Source organism: Myotis brandtii, unplaced genomic scaffold (genome assembly GCF_000412655.1).
Source record: "Myotis brandtii unplaced genomic scaffold, ASM41265v1 scaffold107, whole genome shotgun sequence".
Taxonomy (NCBI): Eukaryota; Metazoa; Chordata; class Mammalia; order Chiroptera; family Vespertilionidae; genus Myotis; species Myotis brandtii.
This window is the reverse complement of record NW_005353629.1, coordinates 4,323,347-4,349,393: the sequence shown is the minus strand read 5'-3', so window position 1 is coordinate 4,349,393 and position 26,047 is coordinate 4,323,347.

Genomic DNA, 26,047 nt, shown 5'->3' with positions numbered 1-26,047 from the left:
CGGTGGCTGCCCCACAACCCCTGCAGGCCGGTGGCTCAGAGCGGCAGATGCACCCTCACAGAGCTGGGACTGGAAGGAGGGGGTGGGGGTGTCAGCAGGGCCCTGCTCCTTCCAGAGGCGCCTGAGGACTTGGTCCTCGCAGCTCCAGCTCCAGGCGCCTCCAGACACCTCGGCGTGTGCCTGCATCGCTCCCATCGCTGCCTCCATGGCCACATTCCCTCTTCCTCTCCTGCCTGTCGCACTTCCCGGCATCTCTCACAAGGACGCTGGTCATCGATTTGCGGTCCACTCAGATCGCCCAGGGAGACCTCAGCTCAAGATTTCAAAGCCAATTCCATTTGCAAAGTCACTGCTCCCCAAAAAGCTCATCATCACGGGTCCGAGGGATTGGCGCACGGACGTAACTATTGGGTTGATGCCATTGAACATGCTCCTGTCTCTCACCTATTCATTCTCTCATCCCACAAATCGTGTTGAGCTCAATTTTCACTGGGGTGAAGTCATGAGCAAGACAGACAAGATCTCTGACCCCAAGAAGCGAATACTCCTCCCCCTCCTACTTGTTTCGCTCACCATTTCCATGTTACATTCCTCTAGGCCAGTGATGGTGAACCTTTTGAGCTCGGCGTGTCAGCGTTTTGAAAAACCCTAACTTAACTCTGGTGCTGTGTCACATATAGAAATTTTTTGATATTTGCAACCATAGTAAAACCAAGACTTACATTTTTAATATTTATTTTACATATTTAAATGCCATTTAACAAAGAAAAATCAACCAAAAAAATGAGTTCGCGTGTCACCTCTGACACGCGTGTCATAGGTTCGCCATCACTGCTCTAGAACAGCGGTTCTCAACCTGTGGGTCGCGACCCCTTTGGGGGTGGAATGACCCTTTCACAGGGGTCGCCTAAGACCAGCGGAAAACACATATATAATTACATATTGTTTTGTGATTAATCACTATGCTTTCATTATGTTCAATTTGTAACAGTGAAATTGGGGGTCACCACAACATGAGGAACTGTATTAAAGTGCCGCGGCATGAGGAAGGTTGGGAACCGCTGCTCTGGAACCTGTGATGTGCAATTGACATTCAAAACGCACGCAGCTCTCCGGATCCAGGGAAGTCAGAGCATGTGTGCAGGTCGGGGAAACAGGAGACACGCGGGAAAGGTTTCCTTTCCAGTTTGCAGGGGAACAAGGAAAGCCTAGAGGTGCGAATGTCAGGAGTTCATTTTACAATATAACTGAAACGCCAAAGGCCGGGAAGCCAGCGCTGAAGCAGTGGAGGTGAGCGCCATGGAGAGCAGCTCCCTCTGTCAGCCGCGTCTTTCCTATGTCACAGGCTGTCACTGCCGATGGCGTCTCAGCCGACTAATTACCTGCATTGATTACAACCGAGGACAGTTCACAGCTCTCACTCCTGGCCTCAGGCGCTCCCGTTCCCAAGAGCTCTTACCTGCGGCACATCCCGCCCGGGGCTCCTCCAGGGAGGAGACGGCCCACGAGACCGTGTCAGGGGAGACTGGACAGTCCCGCGCCAGGGGGGCCAGGGATGGCCTGGGGTTGTGCGTGGCCAGGTGCGCGGGCAGAGGTGAGGCAGCCACGTCCCGTGGCCCTGAGGAAGGAGGGGGAGGCCGATGGGGCCCGGCTGCCTATGGGAGCTGGTTCCAGTCGGAGGCAATGACCAGTCACCAAAGGAGGGCCATGCACCCCGTGGCCTGAGCGAGAGCTGCCTCCGCTGCAAGGGATCCGCTCACCGTCTGCGCTCGGGGGTCGGGCGGGCTGACACGTGGCGGTGATGTGTGTGTATGTGTGTGTGTGAGACTTGGGGGGCTCAGGGGCTGCTGCTATTTCCTCTCATCTGGAGCCACGCTGGCGGGCACTCGGGGGGGTTGGGCGGGCTGTGTCAGAGGAAATCTCAGCCGCAGAGGGAAGAGCAGAGGTCACAGGTCACCTGTCACCATGGTGTCCACGTGGCTCCAGGTGCTCGGATGGCCCTCGCCACAAAAGCGGGTTCTAGAAACGAGTAACTAGCGCTTTGCTCTCCCACCCGGGGCAGCAGCGGGTCGGGCTCCCTCTGGATTGAGCCAAACAACCGGGGAAAGAGCAGGGGCGACCCCCTGGCACTTTCCAGAAGGAGCATCAGCGGTTCTCAACCTGTGGGTCGCGACCCCTCTGGTGGTCGAACGACCCTTTCACAGGGGTCGCCTAAGACCATCCTGCATATCAGATATTTACATGACGATTCATCACAGTAGCAACATTACAGTTATGAAGTAGCAACGAAAATAATTTTATGGTTGGGTCACAGCATGAGGAACTGTATTTAAAGGGCCAGAAGGTGGAGAACCACTGAGATCCTAGACCTTCTGCGGACGGGCCTCTCTTGCAGGCGGGTGGTGGGTGCGTGGCTGTCAGGGCGGCTCAGTGATGTTCCCGTGACCTGCCAGCGGCGGCCAGTGCTCGGGGGAAAGACAGGCAATCCACTTTGGGAAGCTCTGCAGATGCCGGGAGCTGGCAGAGGACAGACGCCGCCCGTCAGAGGGAAAGGCCAGTGTCCTCGCTCTGGTCACAGCCCAGCTCAGAGGACCAGGAGGGAGAGGGCTCGCTGTTTCCTTAGCAGCTGGGAGCTGTTTGCTCAGAAGACCACTCCTGGAAGCGTCCCCAGGTGACTCCCGCTGCCCTGTCCCAGGACAATGTGTCCCCCTTTCACGGTTCAGACACACGCTCACCAGGCCGGGCTGCAGCAGGCTCGGCCCCAGGGACACTCGGCTGGAGGTGTTTCCCGAGCCGAAGCTTCCCCAGGGTGTGCGTGCTCCCCAGGCCTCCCCCACTGTGACAAGCTACGTCCCAGGGGCACTGCCTTCAGAACCAAGTGAGCCCGTGACCCAAAAATCAGGACATCTGCCCGTGACCAGGTGCGTTTCCAGCATCTTCTGACAACTCCGGAGGCCTAGCCCCCTGAGCGGAAGCTCCCACAGAAGCACGGGCAGGGCCCTCTGCCCCACATCCTGCGGCTTCTCCCCGCCGCCTCATCTCTCCTGCGGTGCTCCCGCCTGGCCCCGGGGCCCCTGAAGTCAGAGTGCTACCAAGCAGGACAGACCCACCATCAGAGCCACTCCGGGTGGGGCCGTACCTAATGCCGCACCTTCCCACTCCTGAACAGGATGGCTTTCCGGGGGGGCCGGGGAGGGGGGCAGCTGGAGAGGAGGCCAGGGCCTGGGCATGGGAGGCAGGACGTGAGGAGGGAGAAGAACAGAAGTGAAGAAAGCAAGGGAAACACCAAGCAGGCGAAACCAGAAGACGCCAAAAATGCTGCCTGCCTCTGCGTGCTCCTGATGCACCTGCACATGCTGATTCTCTCCAGTGCGAAGCCAGGGGCCAGGGGCAGAGGAAAGACCACCCCACGTGTTTTGCTGCTCCTCCCACTCAGAGGGGGTGTAGTCCCTCCCCTTGAATGGCGCTCGTCTTAGTGACTTTCTTCTTTCTTTCTTTCTTTCTTTATTTATTTATTTATTTATTTTATTGCTTAAAGTATTACAAAGGGTATTACATATGTGTCCTTTTTTTCCCCGCCCTTGACAATTCCCCGGCTTCCCCTACCCCCCAGTGTCTTATGTCCATTGGTTATGCTCATATGCATGCATACCCCATTGGGGATCAAGCCCACAACCCGGGCATGTGCCCTGACCAGGAATCGAACCATGACCCCCTGATTCATAGGTTGATGCTCAACCACTGAGCCACGCCCACTGGGCCTCTTAGCGACCTTCTTGACCAGTAGAAGGTGGCGGAAGCGATGTCCTCGAGTTTCCAAAGCCAGATTATCAGAGCAGTGGCACTGTCCTCTTTGGAACACTCACCCTAGGAGCCCTGCGCCAGCAAGAAACCATCCAGTCACCCTGGCAGCCAGGCTGGTGTGCGGGGTGCCTGTGGGCTCCTCCCCCTGCGCTGGCCTGCCAGCTGCCCCAGGTCCAGGCGGGGGAGATGCTGTCTCTACCAGAACATAACCAAGGGCCACCAGAGCAGAAGACTCACACAGCCGAGCCGTCCCCGAGCCCCTGATCACAAGATCACGAGGTACAGTAAGTCGGTTGTCCTTTTAAGCTACTAAATACTGGCAATCAACCTCCGGAAGAGTGGGATGGGCCTGTCCGTCCCGTTCCAGCTTCATTCGGGCTTGGAAATAAAGGCCATGGGAAGCCAGCTCGCCTCGTCTTCACAGGAGAGACGCGAAACCCGAACCGCTTCCCTCCCCTCGGGTCCCTCCCGGGGCCTGGCTGGGAGAGGAGACACGCCTCGCGCCCTGGGAACCTCTGCCCAACACCAGGGGTGCCGTGGGGATCCAGAGCTCGCCTGCTGCGAACCACCCCTGGGCAGGGAATGACGCAGCCTCAGCGGGAATGCCACCGCTGCCCCACGCACGTGAGGGTGTCCCCCAGCGAACAACGCACATGTGCCCCAACTCAGGAGGTCTCCCTGCTAACTCCACCTTTCATGGCTCCGGCTTAGTCGCTTCAACTGTTAAGTCGCTGGTGACAAAGGGCAGGCTCCTCGTGTGGCGATTAACGGCAGGAAGTAGCCTTGAACCTGCTGGGTTCCTGCCCCTGTGCCCCCTGGGCCTGGGCACGGGCTCCTGCACTGCCCCGGGGCGTGCGGGGTGTGGTAACTGCCACCCACGGTCAGACTCGGAAGCAGGTTGGCGGTCAAGGGGTGGGGACTCCCATATGACATCACCTTAACTGGAGAGCCCCCAGATGGCCCACTCCTGCAACATCGCTGTTTTGTTTTCAGAAACGTTAACTTCTAATTCGGCACCCGTCCACTTGCTTTTATGAAACCCCAGGGTCCCTCAGACAGGAAGTGACTCGCTTCAGTATTCATGAAGTGCCTACTGTGTGGGAGGCGCTGCAGATACAAAAAGATGCAGACAACATGCTAAGTCGTGACCAACTCCCATGGAGAAGGTGGTCACTTACTGTGGCCCCCTAAAAAGTCTCAGTCTTCTGCCCAGCCACCTAGGAACGAGGAGGTCCCGGTTCGATTCCTGGTCAGGGCACATGCCCAGGTTGTGGGTGCCATCCCCAGTGGGGGGCGTGCAGGAGGCAGCCAATCAAAGATTCTCTCTCATCACTGATGTTTCTCTCTCTCTCTCCTCTCTCTCTCTCTCTCTCTCTCTCTCTCTCTGAAATCAATTTTTTTAAAGAGACTCTGTCTTCTGAAGCCGTCAGATCCTCAGAGCTGGAAACGTGGAACTGAAAGGAGCCTGAGCTGGGAGTTCAGCGAACCGGCCTGGAGCTCCAGCCCCCCGGCTGAGCGATTTCTCCAAGGAGCCCAGCTCTCGGCCTCAGTTTCCTCGTCTGGTGCGGCTGCTGGTGTCCCCACCATATTTCATCAGGTTGTTGGGGAGTAAAATAAAATGCTGCCTGAAAGCATCTGAAAAGGCCGGAGCTCTGACAGGTGAGCGGAGCCCGGGTGGCCGCACAGATGGGTGATTTACAGCGGGAGGCCCAGGCGGCATTAACCCTTCCCGGCTCCCCGACCGGCCAGCAGGGGCCTGCGTTCGTGCATTTAACAACGTGCCCTCCTGTCATCGTCCCTTTCATTCTCCGTGTCACCTTTCCCTCCTTCCCTCTCCATTTTCTTCTAAATTTGTAAATCTTGTAAGATGCTCAGATGTGGCGAGGCCCCTGTGGAGCGCATGCATATGCATGAGGTGGAGCGCTGCCCCTGGGAGACACGGATGTCAGGGCCCTGGGGAAACGGCTGAGTAACCATGACAACGTGGCAGGATTGCATCTTGCCCGGGAGGGCTCTAGGGTGACCAGCCGTCATGCAGGCAGGACGGTGACAGTCCCTCGGCCAGGAGCACATGTCCGGTGCTGGCAGATGGCCAGTGGCGACAGAGGGCCGTCTACTCCACATCCATCTGGCCCTCCGCCCGCACGCGGCTGCCTGGAGGGGCAGCCTGTGGTCTCCCAGGCCGGGCACCCCCGCTGGGGAGCCACGGAAGACAGGCCCACGCCACCAGGGCTGCGGGGGATGCTGGGACACTTCGTCCACTTCTTCCCATCTTCACAGGGGCCTCCAGGCACCTCCTCAGGACTAGTTCACTGCTTTAAAGTCAGTAACTCGAGAGAGCAATCTGGAATGTGGGCAAAGAAGGACAGAGGCCGTGCTCTGGATAAAAGTCACCGGACTGCCCGGCCCGGGTGGCTCAGTGGTTGAGCATCACCTATGAACCAGGAGGTCACGGGCAATCCCCAGTCAAGGGCACATGCCCAAGTTGGGTGCAGGAGGCAGCCGGTCAATGATTCTCTCTCATCATTGATGTTTATAACTCCCTCTCCCTCTCCTCTCCTCTCTGAAATCAATACAAAATATTTAAAAAAAAATAAAATCAACCAACATGACTGCTCAGGAGCAGCGGCGGCGACGGCCACGTCTGCAGTTTCCATGGGGACCGGGGATGGGGGCACGGGGTGCGCTTCCGGAGGTAGACGGTCGTCCTCCACCCCCGGAACCCCTGCTCCTCCGGTCGGGGGCGTGAGGCTGCCCGTTTCCTGCCAGGACTCCTCGCACTTCGTGTAAGGTCTCCGGCCGCCCTATCCCACCGCCAGCCTCGCGCTCGGTGTGGCAATGCTCCTCCTTCGCCTGGGACGGAAGTGATCCGGCTGCTGGTGGTGCAAAGGGAAGCCTCTGCCAGGGAAGATGCCCCTCGCCCTGAGTGTGGCCTTGACCTTCCCATCTGCCGTGAGGGCCTCCGACCACCGCTGCTGCATCATGAGCGGCTCTCGCGCCTCTGCTGTGGCCCCGAGCTGCTGCCCGAGGCGCTCCCCAGCCGCCTCCTCCCGGATGGACAGGATCTGAAGGCCAGACATTCCAGCCCGCGGCCCGCAGCGGCGGAGACGCTCACGCTTCTGGGACTCCAGCCGCACCCGCGAGAGAGGGCGGGCACGTGGGCCGAGGGAGAGTCGTGGCTTCTCCTCAGCACAGACATTGGGGCAACACACTGAGCATAAGGCCACTGGGCACCGTCTGAACAGGACCATCGGCCTGAGAGACGTGTCTACACGCCAGCACAGGGAGGGGCACGCTGTCCCCCTCCCGGCCATCCTCAGCACCAGCTCCCGATGACCGCAGGTCCTCCTCGCTGGCCATCGTGGCCAGAGCATCTCGTGTGACCACCTGGGCTCCTCGGCTTCCGCAGGGCCTGAGCCGCTCCATCCCGTGTGCCGTGCCCGCCTGTCCCGCACCAGCACGGAGCTCCAAGGGGCACAGCCTCCATCCTGCGGAGCCTGAGCGCCAGCCCTTTTTCAGTAGTTCATAGTGTTATTTTTCTATTCCATCATGAAGCACACATTACTTCATAATAAATACGTATTTTCTGTTAAAAAAATCAACCAACATATTGTAAGCACTAGGATGTGAGTTTTTCTCTTAAATCACCTGTGTCAATGATAATAATTTAGTCACCGTGTTACCTCCAAAGCGAACTTTCTCAGATACAACTCCCTCGCCACTGTATTTTCTAGATCTTTTTTTTTACGTGTAAGTATGTGTTTAGTGCCCCCCTCATGTACTGCTGAGATTTTAGAGCCATTTTATTCCATTCTCTCAGCCCCTCCCGCTGCCAAAAATTCATACTATAGCGAACACTCAGCGTGTATACATTGCACCGGTCAATTTCAGAAACATTTCCGCTATTAAAAAATAATAATTTCACGGGGCCTCGGTGGATGAATGTTGGCCTATTGTTCGGGGCTATAATTTCAATAGCATTTGGGAAAAACAACAACAACAAAGCTCCCTCACTCACAGGATGTACATTGACGGAGTTATCCTGAACACCATGCCCAGACAAGTCGGGGACGTGGGAGAGAAAAGAAAGCCGGCCACTCGAGCGACCACAATGAACAATGGAGCGAGTGGGCAGTCGCTGCCGGAGCTCAGGACGTGGCACCGATATCGTCCCCGCAGGTGGCTCCGCGGGACCCGGCATCCAAGGCCTCCCTCTCTGACATCACTGTTTCCAATCCCACCTCCTCAGAGCCCGAGGCCAGCTCCCGCACCCCGCGTCCTGCAGAGTCCCAGCCCAGCCCCACTGAGGGCCTGGCACCAGGAGCATCTCTAATGAGGGGGCTGGGTCTCCACTAAGGCTCCCGCTGCCTCTGTGGGTGCTGGCCGTCCCCCTCTCCCCCCACGTGGCCATCAGATCCCTGCCACTTGTCCACCGCCCAGGACAGTGATGATCAACTCGGATCCACAAGAGAGCACCTCGGATCCACACTCACAAACATGGAGAGTTCCGCTCTCTCTACTGCCTGTAAGGAGGGAGGTTCACAGATAACTCCACGCAGGTGGCAGAGTCCCCGTGGCTGCGTGGGCCAATACCACCAGAGCCACGTTCATCACGTGGCCCTACAAACTCACACGATTACTCTCTGTGATGCAACGTCCCACACGGACAGAGAGGGAGTCGTCTCGGCCACAGTGGACACTTTCAGAACCGGAGGCCAGAGCAACAGCTGGGTACGGCGGTGCCAATGCAAAATCAGCCATTTATCACTTCTTGTCTCTCGGGACGCCTCAAAGAGATGGTTCCTCTGATGCTACTGCTGCCGCCGATTTACTGTGTCACTAGGTCCCCTACACAGCAGGGAGGTCAGCCAGACCTCACGCCTGAGTCATAGCAACTTTGAACAAGGACGAATACTTAATCCTGAGCCAGATGCCTCAGTACAGGAGGTTCTATATCAGCGGTTCTCAACCTTCCTGATGCCGCGACCCTTTAATACAGTTCCTCATGTTGTGGTGACCCCCAACCATAAAATTATTTTCGTTGCTACTTCATCACTGTAATTTTGCTACTGTTATGAATCGTCATGTAAATATCTGATATGCAGGATGTATTTTCATTGTTACAAATTGAACATAATTAAAGCATAGTGATTAATCACAAAAACAATATGTAATTATATATGTGTTTTCCGATGGTCTTAGGCGACCCCTGTGAAAGGGTCGTTCGACCACCAAAGGGGTCGCGACCCACAGGTTGAGAACCGCTGTTCTATATGCTTCACACCAGGCAAGGCTCTGAACTGGAAGTGAAGGGAGTCGGCGCTTACTGATTAAGGAAAAGATACCGTTAGTACGAGGATATTAAGTAACTTACAGAATGGTAGAAGGAGAGGGAAGTAGGCCTGGGCTGGTTCCCAGGAGACATAGCCTGACCGGAGCTGCACTGGTTTATCAGGAGAGTAACCGCCACTGCTGCCATCCCTGCGCGTGAGGCCTCCCGTCGGCACCGGGCCCTCTTCTGCACGAGGAGCTGGAGTTTGCCACACGGACATCGCTCCTGTACCAAGAACTCAACTTTCCAGTCACCTTCCTGCCAACCTCTCACCCCGTGGTCACCAGAAGGCCGCCCCTGCTCTACACACAGCTCCATCTAAATCAGGAGGAGCAGGCGAGCGGTGTTGCCAGTGGTACCTTCTCTCTCGTTTTCCCATTCTATCAGGATTACATGGAGGTAGACTGATGAACTCAAGAGGTGTATGATACAGTCTATGGCAACCACGTAAACAAATGAAACAAAGAGAGATGGCCAATGAAACAATTATGGAGATAAAGTGGAATCTTAAAAAAACAAAACACAATGAGTCAAAGAGGGAATATATTTCAAGGATAATCAAGCTTTTCCCTGGGATTTGAAAGGAATCTTGTTGAAGGACGAGGCTTTCGATACTCCACCTCGGACATCCTGCCCTCGGTGTGACCATGCTTGGGAAGCAGGACTGGTCTGGATGAAAATACAAATGTGGCTCCTGAGAGAGGAACACATCAACTCATTCCCACACTGGCCATCAGACCTAGGAGAGAACCCGGCGGAGTCCAGTGTTAAGTGAGCTTTTCATGGCTGAGCCCCCACTTGAAGATGAAGTGGGCCTCAGACAGAGAGAGAGAAAGGCCAGCAAGCCAAGCTGGTGTCTTACCTCCTGGAGGCTCTACCAGGGCGGGGCTGCATTCGTTTGCTCTCCACGGGGTGCCGTCTCCTCGCACAGCGGCTGGTACCCATCGGGCACTCAGGAATATTGGTGGGAAGTGGGCAGGAGGAAGGAGGAGAGAAGGCGGGAGGGAAGGGACCTCGCAGTGGGAGGTGAGGGAAGGAGCCCCTAGGACAGGGAGTGGGCACCTATCAGAAATCTACGCGTCAGTCATTCCTCACACGCGGCAATGCCAACACCGAAACCTAGAACAACAGAGCTGGGGAAGCGTGGATATCTTACGTGCATGGGGCGCTCAGAGGAAAAGGCCAGAATCATCTCAAGACTAATCTTTAAAAGTGCCGGACGCATCCCTCTCAGGTGCCTTCAAACCTAGGAGACTAACCAGGCAGGTTTGTGCCAAGAAATACCCATTTACTCTGACTGCCCCGCTAACCAGCTGCAGCCTGATGTCATCCCGAAGGAGAAGCAGGTGCGATCAGGAGGGTGCGGCCGCCGAGTGGGAGGCGTGGGGACTGTGCTCAGGTCTCAATGCGCATCAGCCGCCTTCCGGGGCAGCACGTTCCATTTAGAAACCTACCGGCACCTCCATGCACCCGCCCATAGGCCATTGGGGGTGCACTTACACCGAGGGCCACGTGCGCCGCCTGCGGGTCCTCTAAGTGCCGTGGAGATAGTGTTTGTCCTCAGCATTGTTGCTTCAATGGCAGCAGGAGCCCCTCCTGACGGGAAGGTCAGGGAGACAGGACAACTGACACATCGCCAGGTCCCCATGAAGGCGCCTCCGCTGTCCTGGGCTGAGGTCCGAGGGATGACGTGGCTCCATCACAACCCCCTGGGCCTCTGAACACAGAGACCATGAGGTTTAAAACGTGGGACTGGATACGGTGGCTCCACACCCAGAGTTTCCCTAGGAGAGATCAACTCTACAAACAAAACCACGGAGTCTGTTCTATGAGAACATTGGCTCTCGGCTAATAAGACAATCCCCTAAGTAACACAGCATCGCCACCTCCACCGTGACGGCAAACACCGACATGCCCACGCACACGCACTGTGTTCCCACACATACATATGCGTCTATGATGGTGTCTGCCCCACGTTCTATTAAAGTAATTGAATTTACTAGAAACTCCATAAATTAGGAGCAGACAAGTCGTTATGAGGATGAAACCTGGGCTTCTTCTCCTGCCCTCTCTCCTCTTCCTTCTGAGTCTGATGGTTGCCCGGCCGCCTCCAGCACAGCTGTGCTGCCAGCAGCTGCCATTGTTCTCAGAAACCTACCCTTTCCTCAGCGCGTCTACCTGAGTTTTTTTTGGGGGAGGGGGGGGGGGCGCCCGTCCTGTCCTGCCGCACCTGCCTGTGGGGGGCTGGGAAAGGGGCGGCCGTCCTAGCGGGACATCTGCTTATTCTCTACTGAGCAAAAGGAAAAGCATTTCTTTCAACAGCAACGTCTGGCCTGGGCACCCTGATGTAAACGCACCAGGGGGGCCTGAGCTCGCCCTCGGAGCGGTGTCAGCTGGCAGCCACCTTGCAATGAAAGCTGAAATCCCGTCCTAGCTCCCTGCGCCTGATCGAAGCCCTGTCTGCTGTCACTTAACTCCGCAGATTCGATTTCACTCGATGAGATTTCCAAGGCGAGTTAGAAACCTAAGCCTTTAACGCCAACCCTAATCAGGCCGCGTCCCCGGGTCTTCAAAGGCCTCCACATTGATAAACAAAAAGGAAGATCAGTTGTGGCAGCAACAGGAGCACTTTGCTGCTCTGTGCTTTGGTTGGGAAGAGGAAGTTACCTGCCACGAAAGGACCAGCGTGAATGGAGACCCCAGGAGGCCAGGCCAGGGCTCGGAGTCAGGAGCGCTCCCCGAGGACCAGAGCTGCCCCCAGGCCAGGGGACCCCGCAGAGGGCTTCCTCAGGGACCTGGGGGGGACCACGTGAGGAGGGACTGCATGACCCCGAGTCCCAGCACCTCAGGTGGCTCCAACATGAGGGCACCTCCACCCCCACTGCTCCGCCCCCGTGACCAGGGCAATGCCGCCATCGGCATTCTAACCAGAGCCTGGGAGGAGAAGAAACAGCGTTTGTCACATTTCAACATCAATCCAAGAGACTGTTGTGCTGAGATGCCCTTGGCCCTGAGGAGAGAGAAAGGCTTGGGGTTCTGTGCAGGTTTAGCCGACATCGACCTCACGGGAGTGAGGAGAGCCATCCAGGGAGCAGGTTAGAACCTTGGTTGAAAACTGTGCTGAAGAGAGAGAGCCCTGCCCCAGCCCCCCCCGCCCCCCATCGGTGGGAGACACGCATGGGCCTGACTCTGAGGCGCATTTTCTTGACTCCAATGAAGCTGACATTTATACGACCAAGAGATATGGACTCCGCAGCCCAGCACCTAGTCCAGCCTGGCCTTTGTCAGCAGCAACTGACCCAGAGGTGGAACTAGGGAGGAGAGGGAGGGGGGCGGCGGACCACCAGTTGGCTACCACTGCTCCAAAGGTTTCCTTAAGCCAGTGGTCGCCAACCATCGGACCTCATGGGCCACCTTCTGTCCTGCTGTCCCAGGCGCCCGGTGAGAATCGTGTCTAAAAGAGGGCTTCTCACCCAACCGGTGTGGCTCTGTGGTTGAGTGTTGACCTATGAACTAGGAAATTACAGTTAAATTCCCAGTCAGGGCACATGCCTGGGTTGCAGGCTTGGTCACCAGTAGGGGGCGTGCAGGAGGCAGCTGAGCAATGATTCTCTCTCATCATTGATGTTTCTATCTCCATCTCCCTTCCTCTCTGAAATCAATTAAAATTACTTAAGCCCTGACTGGTTTGGCTCAGTGGATAGAGCGTTGGCCTGCGAACTGAAAGGTCCCGGGTTCGATTCCAGTCAAGGGCATGTACCTTGGTTGCGGGCACATCCCCGGTGGGGGGTGTGCAGGAGGCAGCTGATTGATGTTTCTCTCTCATCGATGTTTCTGACTCTCTATCCCTCTCCTTTCCTCTCTGTAAAAAATCAATAAAATATATTTTTAAAAATCTACTTAAAAAATAAAAGAGGGCTTCTCCAAACACCCAAAGATGGGACCGTTCAGATTCAGGACACACACCAACGTCTCCAGGAGCGAGCCCCAGCCTCCAGCCGCCAGGACCAGGCTGCGGGAATCCATCCCTCCAGGCTCAGACCTCTGCCGCCCAGTGCCCAGTGCTGGGAAAACCAAGTCACAGCCAGGGGCCCTGACGCCTAATCAGCCTAACACCAGGTCTTCCCTTCACTTTCCCTTCTGTTGTTTTCACTTGTTATTTTCCTTTCACTTCTTTATTTCCTCTTTTCTTCTCTCCTGGTCTTTTTTCATTGTTTTTCTTTGATTCACGCTTCCCTCTAGACCGCTTGCCTGCTCTGTTTTTCAGGCTTTGATTTCTCTTGTCCCCTCTCTGCAGCCTTCTCTCTTCATAGCCCCTTTTTGACCCCCTGTGGCTTGCTCTCTCTACCCCAAGCTGCAAAGGGCCGGCCTTGAGGCTTGAACTGTCCCCAACCTTTGGATGCAGAGCATCTAACCATAGTTTAAGGGTCCTTTCAATGTCTTCACCAAAACCCTTCTTTAGAGCCAGTGAACAGATTAGACGTAGCATAATGCCCTTGTCAAGGTGATAACTTCCTTTGAGTCTGGTGGGTTCTTAATGAATAGGAAGGACATTAGGTGAATTGTGTCAACAGAAATGAGTGATGCAATGGTCAGTGCTGTGGTCTGAATGTCTGTGTTCCCCCAAAAGGCATATGTTGCCATTCTAGCCCTCACGGTGATGGGATTTGCAGGTAAGGCCTCTGGGAGGGCGTGCGGCCAGGAGGGTGGAGCCCTCATAAGTGGGATTAGTGCCCTTAGGACAGAGGCTCCGAGAACTCCTGGCCCCCACACCTGTGAAGGCAAGGCGAGCAGGTGGCTACCTATGACCAGGAAGAGGCCTCACCCTGACCTGGGACTTCCCGCCCCCTGAGCTGTGAGAATGAACGTCTGTGGCTCACAGCCCCCAGCCTCTGCTTTGTTAGCTCAGCCGGATGGCCTGAGGCAGTCGGCGCAGAAACAGCGTGGAGGAAGATGAGGCCTCAGGCCGAGGGGACAAACTCCTTTCTCCTCTGTGGCTGGAAACATTACTGTCGGCCTCTCTACCTGCAAGAGCACTTTGTTGGAATGCACGGCCCGCAGCACAGGGCGGATGAGAACAGGAGGTCTGGCTTCCCTCCCGCCTGCTTCCCCTCGGCACCCAGCAGCAGGTGCTCCATGGAGGACGGCCGCTCCCACGAGGCCGCGCTCAGGCCTCAGCCGGCCTCCCACGTCATGTCCTCATCGGAACAGGAGCACCGACCCACACCTGGGTGATGACAGACAATCCGACCACCTCAGCCGTCTGTCAGGTTTGAGGCAGAAATATCCCTGACGCAGCTCCAGCTGATGGCAACTTGCTGAAGCATCACCTACAGCAGGAGGCTCCAGTTCGCTGGAATCCACTCATTACACGCTCCAGCGGCTACCGGAGCGAGAAAGGGCTGTGCAAGGTTCCGAGGGCCGGGTGTGCGGACGGAAACAGGAGAGAGTCTCTGAACCTCACTCTGTGGAGTCTGACACGCTGTGGGGGCCTTCCTCCCCTCCTCCTCTTCCTCCCCCTCCTCCCCCTCCTCCTCTTCCTCCTTCCACTCCTCCCCTTCCTCCTCCCTCATCTTCCCTCCTCCTCCTCTTCCTCCTTCCACTCCTCCCACTCCTCCTCCTCCTCCCCCTCCTCTTCCCTCCTCCTCCTCCTCTTCCTCCCACTCCTCCTCCTCCCTCTCCTCCTCCTCTTCCTCCTTCCACTCCTCCCCCTCCTCTTCCCTCCTCCTCCTCTTCCTCTCTCTCCTCCCCAGTTCCTCCTCTGGGGCAGTCGCTGCTGACAAAGGCCAGGCTGGACTAGGTGATGGGCTGTGGAGTCCATATCTCTTGGTCGTATAAATGTCAGCTTCATTGGAGTCAAGAAAATGCGCCTCAGAGTCAGGCCCATGCGTGTCTCCCACCAACAGGATAAGGCGGAGGGGGCGGGGGGCAGGGCTCTCTCTCTTCAGCACAGTTTTCAACTGAGGTTCTAACCTGCTCCCTGGATGGCTCTCCTCACTCCCGTGAGGTCGATGTCGGCTAAACCTGCACAGAACCCCAAGCCTTTCTCTCTCCTCAGGGCCAAGGGCATCTCAGCACAACAGTCTCTTGGATTGATGTTGAAATGTGACAAACGCTGTTTCTTCTCCTCCCAGGCTCTGGTTAGAATGCCGATGGCGGCATTGCCCTGGTCACGGGGGCGGAGCAGTGGGGGTGGAGGTGGAGGAGGTGGAGGGGACACGTTCTAAAGGCTCATTCTCGTGGGCAGCCACGGCCACACTGCTCCCCTCCAAAAGGCACCAGCAGCTTTAGCATTCCTCTGCTGGTCTCCTGCACGGGGGCCCCAAACATTCCTCAAGTTCCTGGCAACAAAGTGGTGTCATCTTAGTAAAATCAATATCCTCACCATTGTCCACACATCAATATCCAAAAAGCCATCTCCTTCTTCGCGTTTATGAAGAGACAGTTGGCAAAGCAAATTAGATGAGAAAGTCACTCTCCAGCCTTCTAGATTTTAGCCCCTGGTCATCCCAGCCATGCGTTTGCTAAAACCCAGTGCCCACCGCAAAACAGGGGCTGGCGACACTGGCCAGAACAACGCCAAAAGGACGCGCTCAGTCATCAACACGTAGACACTGAGAAGAAATGGAGGGAGGAGTGAGCCTCCTTCTACGCAGGGGGAAGTCCTAACGTCCAGAGCCATTGGCTCACACCCTTTTCGGTTCCTGGACAGATTACTCAACTTCTCAGACCTTCCGTGTGCTTGGCCTCAGGAAGAGGGGACTGAACGGGATGGTTTTAAGTTTCCTCCCGAGATACAATCCCGGTTACATCATGACTTGAGTGCCAGCCACTGAACGCATTTGGCGAGCGGATGCTAGATTTGGGCACAGCCTCATCATTCAAGTTTAGAAAGCCATTCAATAACCTGACTCCACATGTGTAGCAGAAATAGCCTAATGGTGCACGGAATCAATTCAAACACAGTCAAGCTTAATAGATCTAGGGAAGGTTTGTAAAATGAATGAAAACTGTGAAAAAATAAATGGGAGGTAGAGCATGCTTATTTAACTTCATTAGGGTGTTAAGATATCAACTTGTGTTGTGCCTAAATTTGAATTAACTCAAATCTGTGTTGGTATGAGGAAGCACATAGTAGGTGCTTAATAAATGGGAGTGAGTGAGTGGCTGAAAAAATGCTGACAAGTGCAGTCCAATGTCAATGTTATTTAAATTATTTCACACCCTTTGGTTTTTCACTCTTATTAAATCCATCCTGGCTACTGCAACGCTCAGAAGTGAAAGCGTCTTATTTTAAAATGAATCTGATGATACCATCACAAATGATACCAATGACAAATAAAAAAAAATGTGTGTAGATATCTAAAAAAAGAAAAAAAAGTCAACATGCCAATACAGGGAATTCCCAAATGAAACTGTTTTTTTAAGAGTATTATCAAAAGAAATAGTGGCAAAGCCCATGACCAAGGCAAAGTACTACAGTGAACCATAGCAATAAGGGAGCCCACAGCTCAGGCTGGGCTGGTGAAAAAAGCAAAGAGATGTTCAGAGCTTGGTTTGTAAAGCTGGAAGGAGCAGAGAGGTGACCGCTCAGGGAAGAGGGCGTAAGGGTGACACTTCTGCAGGACAGAGCTGTGGCGTTCACTGCTTTTCTTCTCCATCAAAGAACATGTGCCCACTCGACAAATGGCAGAAGAGTCATAATAAGAAGGACTGTAAATGCTCAGTTAAAAGTTATAAAAGTTCACGCGCCAGGTGCTGAGAATTCCCCGGTGCTCTCTAAGAATGCTCGGCCGCTACCCCTCACCCTCGTTGAGGATTTCTTTTTAATGGGAGAAAAGCCACCAGGTTGGGGATGGGGAAATATTGTACTAATTTACCAAAAGAAGGCTTAAAACACGGACTTACTGTCTAGTAAGTGAATCTTGGGGAAATCTCGTCGGAATTCGTAAATTCATGGTTTGTAAACTTGGAGGAAGGAATATGGTGGTTTAGAACCAGGGGGGGAACGCCAAGGACATATTGACGCGCTCTGACTTAATCGAGTCGCTCAGAAACTAGATTGTGAGTATGTCCAAGGAATAGTCACTAGATTTTAGCAAAGGGCTTGAAAAAGCCCTGATCTTTCCTTGTACACAAAAGGATAAAATATCTATGGAAAGAGACAAAAGGTAAGTTAGTTCATAGTTATTTGAACAACCAAAAAGTATGAATTGATGGCATGGGGAAAATCCCATCCTGCTCAACAGGCTAAAACATAGCACATAATTAACTTAAGGAACACACAATGCTGGGAGAGTTAACTAAAGCCCATCTACTTGTCAGGACTCTTGATTGCAAGGGACAGAAGCCCAGTTAAAGTAACCTCAGAAAATAGATTGTCCGGGAGGTAAATTATTTCAAGCACAGTTGGATGAGTTGTTCCAATAATGCAATTAAGCTTCAGAAACTCTACGTTTGACTATGCTTTCCTCTGTGTTTGCTTCATTTCGGGCTAAAAAATAAATGGAGGTTAGGGAATGCTTATTTAACTCTGCTAGAGCATTACGATATCAAGTTGTATTTTTACTAATTTTAAATTAACTCAAATCTGTGTTGGTATGAGGAAGCACATAGTAGGTGCTGAATAAATGGGAGTGAGTGAATAGCTGTAAAATGCTGACAAGCTCAATCCAATGTTGATGCTATTTAAATTATTTCATACCCTTCTGTCTTTACTCCTATTAAATCCATCCTGGCTACTGCAATGCTGAAGAGTCCTAGTCAAAGTCCTAGGTTTGAGCTATTGCCCTGGCTTGGAACATGTGCCCATCACTGACTGTCCAAGCTTGGGGGACACATCCACTCAGAGCCCAAGGCTAAGAGCAGGGAAGAAGTTGTTCTCCAAAGAAATTCCTCTCAGGCAACATACAGCAAACAAGTACACATACATGTACACACACACACACACACACACACACGACTAAAGCAATGCTTTAACGGGCAAGATTAAATAATATATTGAAAGTCCTGGACTTAATTTAAAACAATTAATCTCCTAAATTAAAGATGGGGCTAGACCACATTTATAGACAAATGTTTCATGTGAAAAAGATTTAGAGGTTGCGTTAGACAATAAGCTCATTATGAACCAACAATATGTTACAGCAACTGGAAGAACTAATTCGATTTTAGGTTGTCTTCAGAGAAAAAGCATGGCCACATTCTGGGATGTTACGGCCTCATTGTTTTCTTCGCTGGTCAAAGTGAACACTCGAGAGGGACATGCGCAAGGTGCAGCGCATCCAGAGGACTGATTCGGATAAAGAACTAAAAACCGCCTCCGGGGAGCCCTGAAGAAGGTCCGAGACTTCCGTGCTGGGAAGGGAGCACCAGTAGCAACGGTCCAGGATCTGAAAAGCAATCGCACGGACGTAAGCCTGACCCCATCGGTGCTACTTCACGGGAAGAACTACTACCGGCCATGAAATGAAAGGGAGATAGCGTTCGGGCTGTTCAGTAAGTAGTGTTGTCCAGCCACATACGTGGCTCCTTGCAGGAGTAACTCCTCTCAATGTCCTGAGCAGGAATGTTGTGGGGCTGCGTTAGGAACTAGTCCCTTCGAAGACCTCTCTCCTAGCTCTTGAAGCCAGAAGCCGGTGATTGCATGGGCATTTGCTACCGTCTCCATTGTGGGAAAGTTAGCAGAAGATGCATATTCCTTCTACATGTTCAGGAGCGCAGGGAGAACCGGGTCTTCCGGGCCTGTCACAGGCCTGAGAGGAGGAATCCACAGTCCGCTTTCACCCCGTGGGAGGATCTTGGAAAGCGAGGTACCAGGGAGGCCCCGCCCATCGTGGCGCCTTCACGTACAGTCAGAGCTCCCGTGGGAGGATCTTGGAAAGCGAGGTACCAGGGAGGCCGAGGCTGGGGGCAAGGCCTCACCCATCGTGGCACCTTCACGTACAGTCAGAGCTCACTGTGTGCTTTTAATGAATGGAAACATTACTGTCTGGTCGTTGTTCTTGTAGCTACTTCTTCATAGAAGTGGTTCCTATTTCTATTAAAATAATTTGGGCCGTCCACGGATTTCTTCATCGGTGTCATTTTTCAACATAGAGATCATAAAGATAGAATAAGCTAGCACGTGTTGTACAAAAAAAGTCCGTAGGCAGCTGGCGGCGTTCTCTGCATTGTGAAATGGATGCACAGGCAGGGCTAGTGCCGCTATTACTCATTTCGCCGTGGCCGCCAGAACTTAGAGTTGGTTGTGTTAACATTTTCTTCACAAAATGGGGATGAAATCCTTGGGAGACACAACGTGAGCAGGGAAAGGGCAGCACAGTGCTCTGACCTGAGAAGCTGTTCTCGCCCAGAAGATGCTCCACCGACAGTGTAAACAGAAATGGCACCAAACAGGCATGAGGCTTCAATGCCATTTTATCTGGGAAAAGTGTTTTACGATATGCTGTGTAAAATATTATTGTTACTTCCTCATCCTTAGCATTTCTCCATTATTCTACACAATAAATTGGCTGCAGAAATATAGATAAGTAAACTAGACCCACTCAACCTGGTAATTAATATCAGAATTCTGGCATCCAGAGTTGGCAAACGTAGGCAACAGTATCATTGGGAGTGGGCGATTGCACTATATTAAGCCAGTCTCTGGGAGCTTTAATTATTAATTATTAGCCCAGGACACAATCCTAAACAGGGGGACTTTGTGGCCGCTCTGTATCTCCCTAATCACTCTTTTAATATCCCTTATGTTAGCAAAATCGCATGGTAAAAGCACTGGATCAATAATAAAAGTATGTCAGAGCCCTATATTAGGACTACATCCTTAAGAGGAATCATTGAAACAGTTTTGATTCTCCATTACCATAATTCCAAAAGGCCAATAGGTAGAACTTACAAAGCCTAAATACTCTATGGGTCTATGTTGTGCTCTAGTAGCTTTTAAAAAAGATGACTCCCCTCATCTAGGATGGGGTAACCAACAAATAACGAAGCGGAACCTCCTCATTTTACAAACGAAAAAACAGGGGCTCATAGAAAACACGTGCCCTGTCCAAGGTCAGTTACCTGGGGAGCCTGGGCTTAAACAGGAGACCGGAATCCTTCGTGCTTTTCAGAAAATGTTTACTTCTTCTTACGGTAAAATCTGACCACATACTTAATAAGAAACAACCAATCTATTTGGCATTTCTTTTATGCTCGGCATCCTCCCCAAGTACATGTTATTAAACATGAAAGGCCTGTGATAAGTTGAATGTCATACGTGCAGGGCTGTGATGTATTTCTAGCCATAGCCAGGATGACAGTCATAGAGGGATAAACATGTTACCCAACACAGTGGACCCCACACATGCGAGGAACCACTCTGCCGTACGTCTGAGGTCTGCAGAGACATGTGTCCGTGCGCGCGTAGCTGTGGAAAATGCGAAGGACTTGTGAGGAGTAGATGGTGAGTGGGACCTACCGACCTTTTTTCCACTTGGGGGGTCAAAAAATATGCAAAGAAATTCTTTTTTGTATATTTTTTCCCCCTGGGGAAAGCACTTTGCCTTAATTAAAGAAAAAGAAATTGGAACAATGTAATCTCTCTAGTTCCCAGGGTGCTTTTGTCCCTGGCACTACTTTTCCTCAGTTATTTTTGCCTTTTTCAAAAGCAAAAAGAAAGATTTGGGCAAAGCTTAACCCAGTTGAGATGGCTGTGAATTGCAATGTTACAATACTAATTCGTGTAGCCTTACTCTACCAGAGGAAACTCATTATGACCTCATTTAACATTCTGGGGTCATTTTTAGACCATTTACAGGTTCAAATGGAAATAAATATATGTGTAGAATTGGCATTTTAATCAAATTAAATTTCCCAATTAGAGAAAGAAGTCTTGTTAAGATTACCCGCAATTCATATTCGTGGAAAACTTCAGTTCCGATTCTAAAACTCTGAAAGATCCTTTGGAACAAGGAATGTTGATTATTGCAGTGATGTTGGTTTTTAATTCAAGGTTGAATGTTGAAAATGGTGAGAAACTGATTAAATATATTCCCAAACAGCACGATCTGTGTAGAAGAAGCAAAGAGCTAAAAGTTTGCTCTTCATAACAGATGAAAACTCTGAAACAGTGCAAGTGGCTAAATGCGTGTCCATGCCGGCTTAAAAAAGACAGGCCACAACATCTCTAAAGTGTAAGTAAGAGGAACCAAATCAAGACAGAAGGTGGACTCTGGTCAGGCTGAAGAGTTTAATGGCGTCATTAATAATAGATCCATAAACTGTGTCCATTTAAATACCAAAGCCGAGTTCTTAAAGCAGAATAAATAAACATGCCCGGTGGAATCAAAGACGTTTTAGGATGACTCATTGCTTTCCTCCCTGACAGGGGCTAATGATGATACATTGCACTGCATTTATATCGCATCGCATTTATATCACATTAGGAGCCATTTTATGACCTCATGCCCAGGGTTTTTTTTTTTTTTTCCTCTTCCAAATTTACACTTTAAAAAACATTTGAACTCAAAAGCACAGATCTGTGCACTATGCTGAGCGTGCTGCCTGGGGCTCAGAAAGGAAGCTGGAACTTCCAGGGCTCCTCGCAGGCAGATGGTGTGTCGCCACCTCATCCGCGGGCTCCGAGTCGGGTCTAGGCAGAGGCGCCCGTGATTGGAGGGGACTGGGAAATGTCTCCTCCATCCCTGGCTTGAATATAACTTTTTAGAAATCCTCACTAGAGGACATGCTTTTTAATTGATTTCAGAGAGTGAAGAATGGAGAGAGAGAGAGAGTCATCAAGGTGACAGAGAAACATTGACTAGTTGCCTCCCATATGCACCCAGACCAGGGATCAACCCGCAACCCAAGTGTGTGCCCTGACAGGGAATCCAACCCCCAACCGTTTGGTGGACAGCACGGCTCCAACCACCGGGCGGCCTTCCAGGGCTTAAGTAGGACTTTTTATTCTTAAAAAAAAAAAAAATGGTCCTAACCGGTTTGGCTCAGTGGATAGAGCGTTGGCCTACAGACCGAAAGGTCCCAGGTTCGCTTCTGGTCAAGGGCATGTACCTTGGTTGCGGGCACATCCCCAGTGGGAGGTGTGAGGGAGGCAGCTGATGGATGTTTCTCTCTCATCAATGTTTCTAACTCTCTATCTCTCTCCCTTCCTCTCTGTTAAAAATCAATAAAGTATATTTTTAAAAAATGTTTTTTAAAGATGCATCCCTGTGGCCCAGAACCGCATCTGCCAGAGTCACCTGTTAAAATTCATCCCACACATGACTGAATATATTTGTTAACCAACATTAACGAAGTGCCTACTACGTTCTAAGCGCCAGGAGGAATACAGAGATGAATGAGCCAGGGCTGCAGCCATACTGGGAAGTGGGAAAACAGGGACAGAAAGAGCTGGTTCAAGCCTTACCACCACCCCCTTGATGGCTCCAGGAGCACAGACAAGGAACGAGGCCTCAGTTTTCTGACCTGTGAAATGGGGATGACAGTCCCCACATCTCAGAGTTGGGTCATGATTAACTAACTAAATATGTGGACAGGTCTTAAGAGAATGCCTTGCACATACTAAACGTTGACTAATTAGAGCTACTGCTATCGTTATTATTGTTATTAGCTATAGACACTGCCCTCAGGAATCGAAAGGGAAATGGGGAGGGGAGGTGTGTGTGTGCAGAGCCCTGAGACAAAGCACACCGAGAGTTCAGAGAGAGAAGAGGTGCTTCCGGCAGGAAGGCCCGCCAAAGGCCACCCCCGCGCGGGAGCTGGAGGCCTGAGCAAACGGCTCCAGAACAGTAACAAAAACCTGAGCGTCGAGCAAGATGACGCTTCCTTCCTACAGACGTGGAGTTCAGAACCGCGCCCTGGAGAGCACGTTTCCATGACTAGGAATGGCTTCTGGGATCGCTGTGCCTCGCGGGGAAGACAGTCTGGATGGGGTGCTGATGGGAGGGCGACTGTGAGCGCTGGGTGCCAACCCTAAAGCCAAGTGTGCTGCGGGGACCCAGGACCCGCGGAAACATCCCCTCCTCCCCAGGAGGTCGTCCGGGGAGAAACGGTTCCATGGCACGAGCACGAAAGGCATCGCGGACCCGTGGCCGTGGCTGAGATCTGTGGACGGAAAGGGCTGGGCTGTCCGCACTGAGGGAGGTGCCGTTTCCACTGAGGGAAGTGGGGTCTCCATCGAGGCCAGTAGCCGCTCCTCATTTATAAACAGTGTGAGCGACCGCTCCAGGCTTCCCACCCCGCACCGGTCATCTATCCAGCCCCCCTCCCAGTAGTGGCCTCACCCCTCCTCATTAGCCGAGGCCTGCAAGTCTCCTTCCATTGCTCTCCTTCCGTCGCCATTCCTTTCACTTACATCATTTATCCACCTTACAAAACGTTATCATCACCCTTGGTTTCAACAATGATCTCTTAAAGGGATATTTATAAAGAGGGAAGAACATCTTTTATGTTTACCAACATGTTTGCCATTTCTGGGCTCTTCATTCTTTTTTTTTTCTAACTGGTATTTCTGCCTAAAAAATAATTTTTTTACCATTTTTTGAAAGTGCAGGTTGGCTAGTAATGAAGTTTCCTCAGTGTTTGTTTACCTGAAAAAGTTTTCATTATACTTTCATTTTTAAGGAAATGAAAAGTAAAACCGATGTTGACAGATCTCGGGCTTTGCTTTCTATGTCAGGGCTTTAAAGATAATATTCTGTTGCTCTGGGTTGCGTATTTCTGATGAAAAGTCTGTCATGACTTTTAATTTGTGTCCCTTTGTGTGTAATATGTGCTTTTTCCTCTGGCCTCTAAGATTTCTCTTTTATCGGTTTTCAGCAATCAGATGAAGATGTGTTTTGCTGTGTTTTGCGTGTGTTTGTCTTGCTTGTGTTTATCAAAATGCTTGATCTGTGAACTGATAATATTCTGTCCATTTTGGGGAGCAAACTAGCCCCCCAGTCTTTCTGGGGACCCAACTGCACAAATACGAAGCCACCTGATACTGTCTCCACGGTCACTGCGGCTCTGTTCGTGTTTAAGTGGTTTTCTCTTTGCTCCATTCTTCACAGACCCGTGCTGTGTTCTCAAGTTCGCTGACTTCTTCCACGGCACCCATTCTGCTGGGAGTCCCCTCTGGTCAGACGTTCATTCCTCACGTTGCCGTCTTTGCCTATAGAAGCTCCATTTGCATCTTTATTGTATTTTCCACTTCTCTCCTCATTAGGTTCGGGTTCTCCTAGAAACAATTCGACGTAATTTTATAATAACTGCTTTCACATTCCTGTTGGCTAATTCTATCATCTCTGCCGTGGCTGGTCGGTTCCTATTGTGTCTGGAGCCGCACTTTCTTGCTTCGGGGACATCTATTAGCTTTTTATCGCTGGACATTGTTCATTTTCACAGGCCGAGGGCTGTATATTGTTTCTTCTCCCTTTAACGAGTCTGGGGCTTCGTCTGGGGAGTTATGTGACTTGTAAATCAGCTGGGTCCCTCCCGTCTGTTTCCCGTCTTTCCTTGGGTGGGTCTGAGTTGCCTTGACTCCAGGAGCTCACGGGGCTCCTTCTGTGTGACCTCTGGCTACCCCTGTGGTTACAAGTCCTCGGCGGCTCTTTGCTCAGCCTTGGGGGGTACACGCAGCACCCACACAGCTGGGTCTGCGGTGAAGGCCCAGGGAGCTCTCTTGCAGATCTCCGAGCTCTTGCCCTGCGAGGCCCTTTCCCCTAAAACTCTGCCCTGCGAGGCCCGGCCAGCTCAGCCTCCCCCACGCTGGTCACCGTCTCCTCGGCCAGCAAGGCGACCAGCCTCAGTGGCGGTCCCCCTCCCCACGCCGATGGCCTAGAAGTTGTTTCTAGACCAGAAGTGGGGAGACTGTAGAACTTCCGTCATTTTTCCCTTCTCTGAGCGATCACAGTCCTCTGGTGCCTGTTGTCTAGTATCTGTAAACGGTTGTTTTATTTTAAAAATCATTTTCTAATTTACTATTTGAGGGTAACTCCAGCCCTTGTCACCTTCTCTGGCCAGAGGCATGAATGCAGGACGGGAGATGCTGAAAAAAATAAATCAGTAAATTCTTCTGTGGTGAGTGATACCAACCAAAAGGACAGGAAACAGCGCTGAGGCAGGGCCCTCGCCTGTCAGGGCTACGTATTAAACAAACGATTGCCAAAAGGCATTCGCTGATGGCACTGTGTCCGTTTGGAGGGCTACTCCTAAGGAAAATTGCAGGCCCCTATCCTATTCCACATTTTTGGATTGAGCAAGTCTATCAAATTTAACCAAAAATATAAAGGCAAGGAAGTCTTCTGATTGGAGTCAGAAAGCTTGCGATCACTGGGACAGGCTGACATTTAATGAGAATAAATGTAAAAACTTCTGTTTAAGTTGAAACGGCCCCGGGGCAGCTGCCATGGAGGAGGCTGGCTTCGCAGTTGCTGTTGCTAAGAGGGGAAGTCCGGTTCCGTGGTGAAGTGTCCGGAAGTCCATTGTGGCTGCATCTCTCAGCCTTTTCATGAATCCAGATTTTATGAGCTGATCGTTTTATGTCAACCTACCTGAATGCTTCGTCTTTCTCAGAGTCCAGAGCTCTGCAGAAGAGAGGCACGCTGTGTACTGGTCCCTAGAAGCACTTCTTCCTCATGACCAGAGAGCCTTGCCCCTCCCTCTCCCGGGCACGTCACCTCTGTTGCTCAGCTCTCCTGAGAAGTTCTTCTCAAGTGCTACGTCACCTGAGTCACTACTCCCTCATGCCCCTTTCTCGGGACACGGAATATACCTACATTATACCACTTACAGGACTGGGCGGTTGTTATCTGTCTACACATCAGTGTTGCCAACTAAATGGTGCCTTCTAGAGCAAAGAAGGTCTTATTCACCTACGTGTATCCAACACTGGCATGATGCCTGACCCTCAGTTAGGTGTGCTCG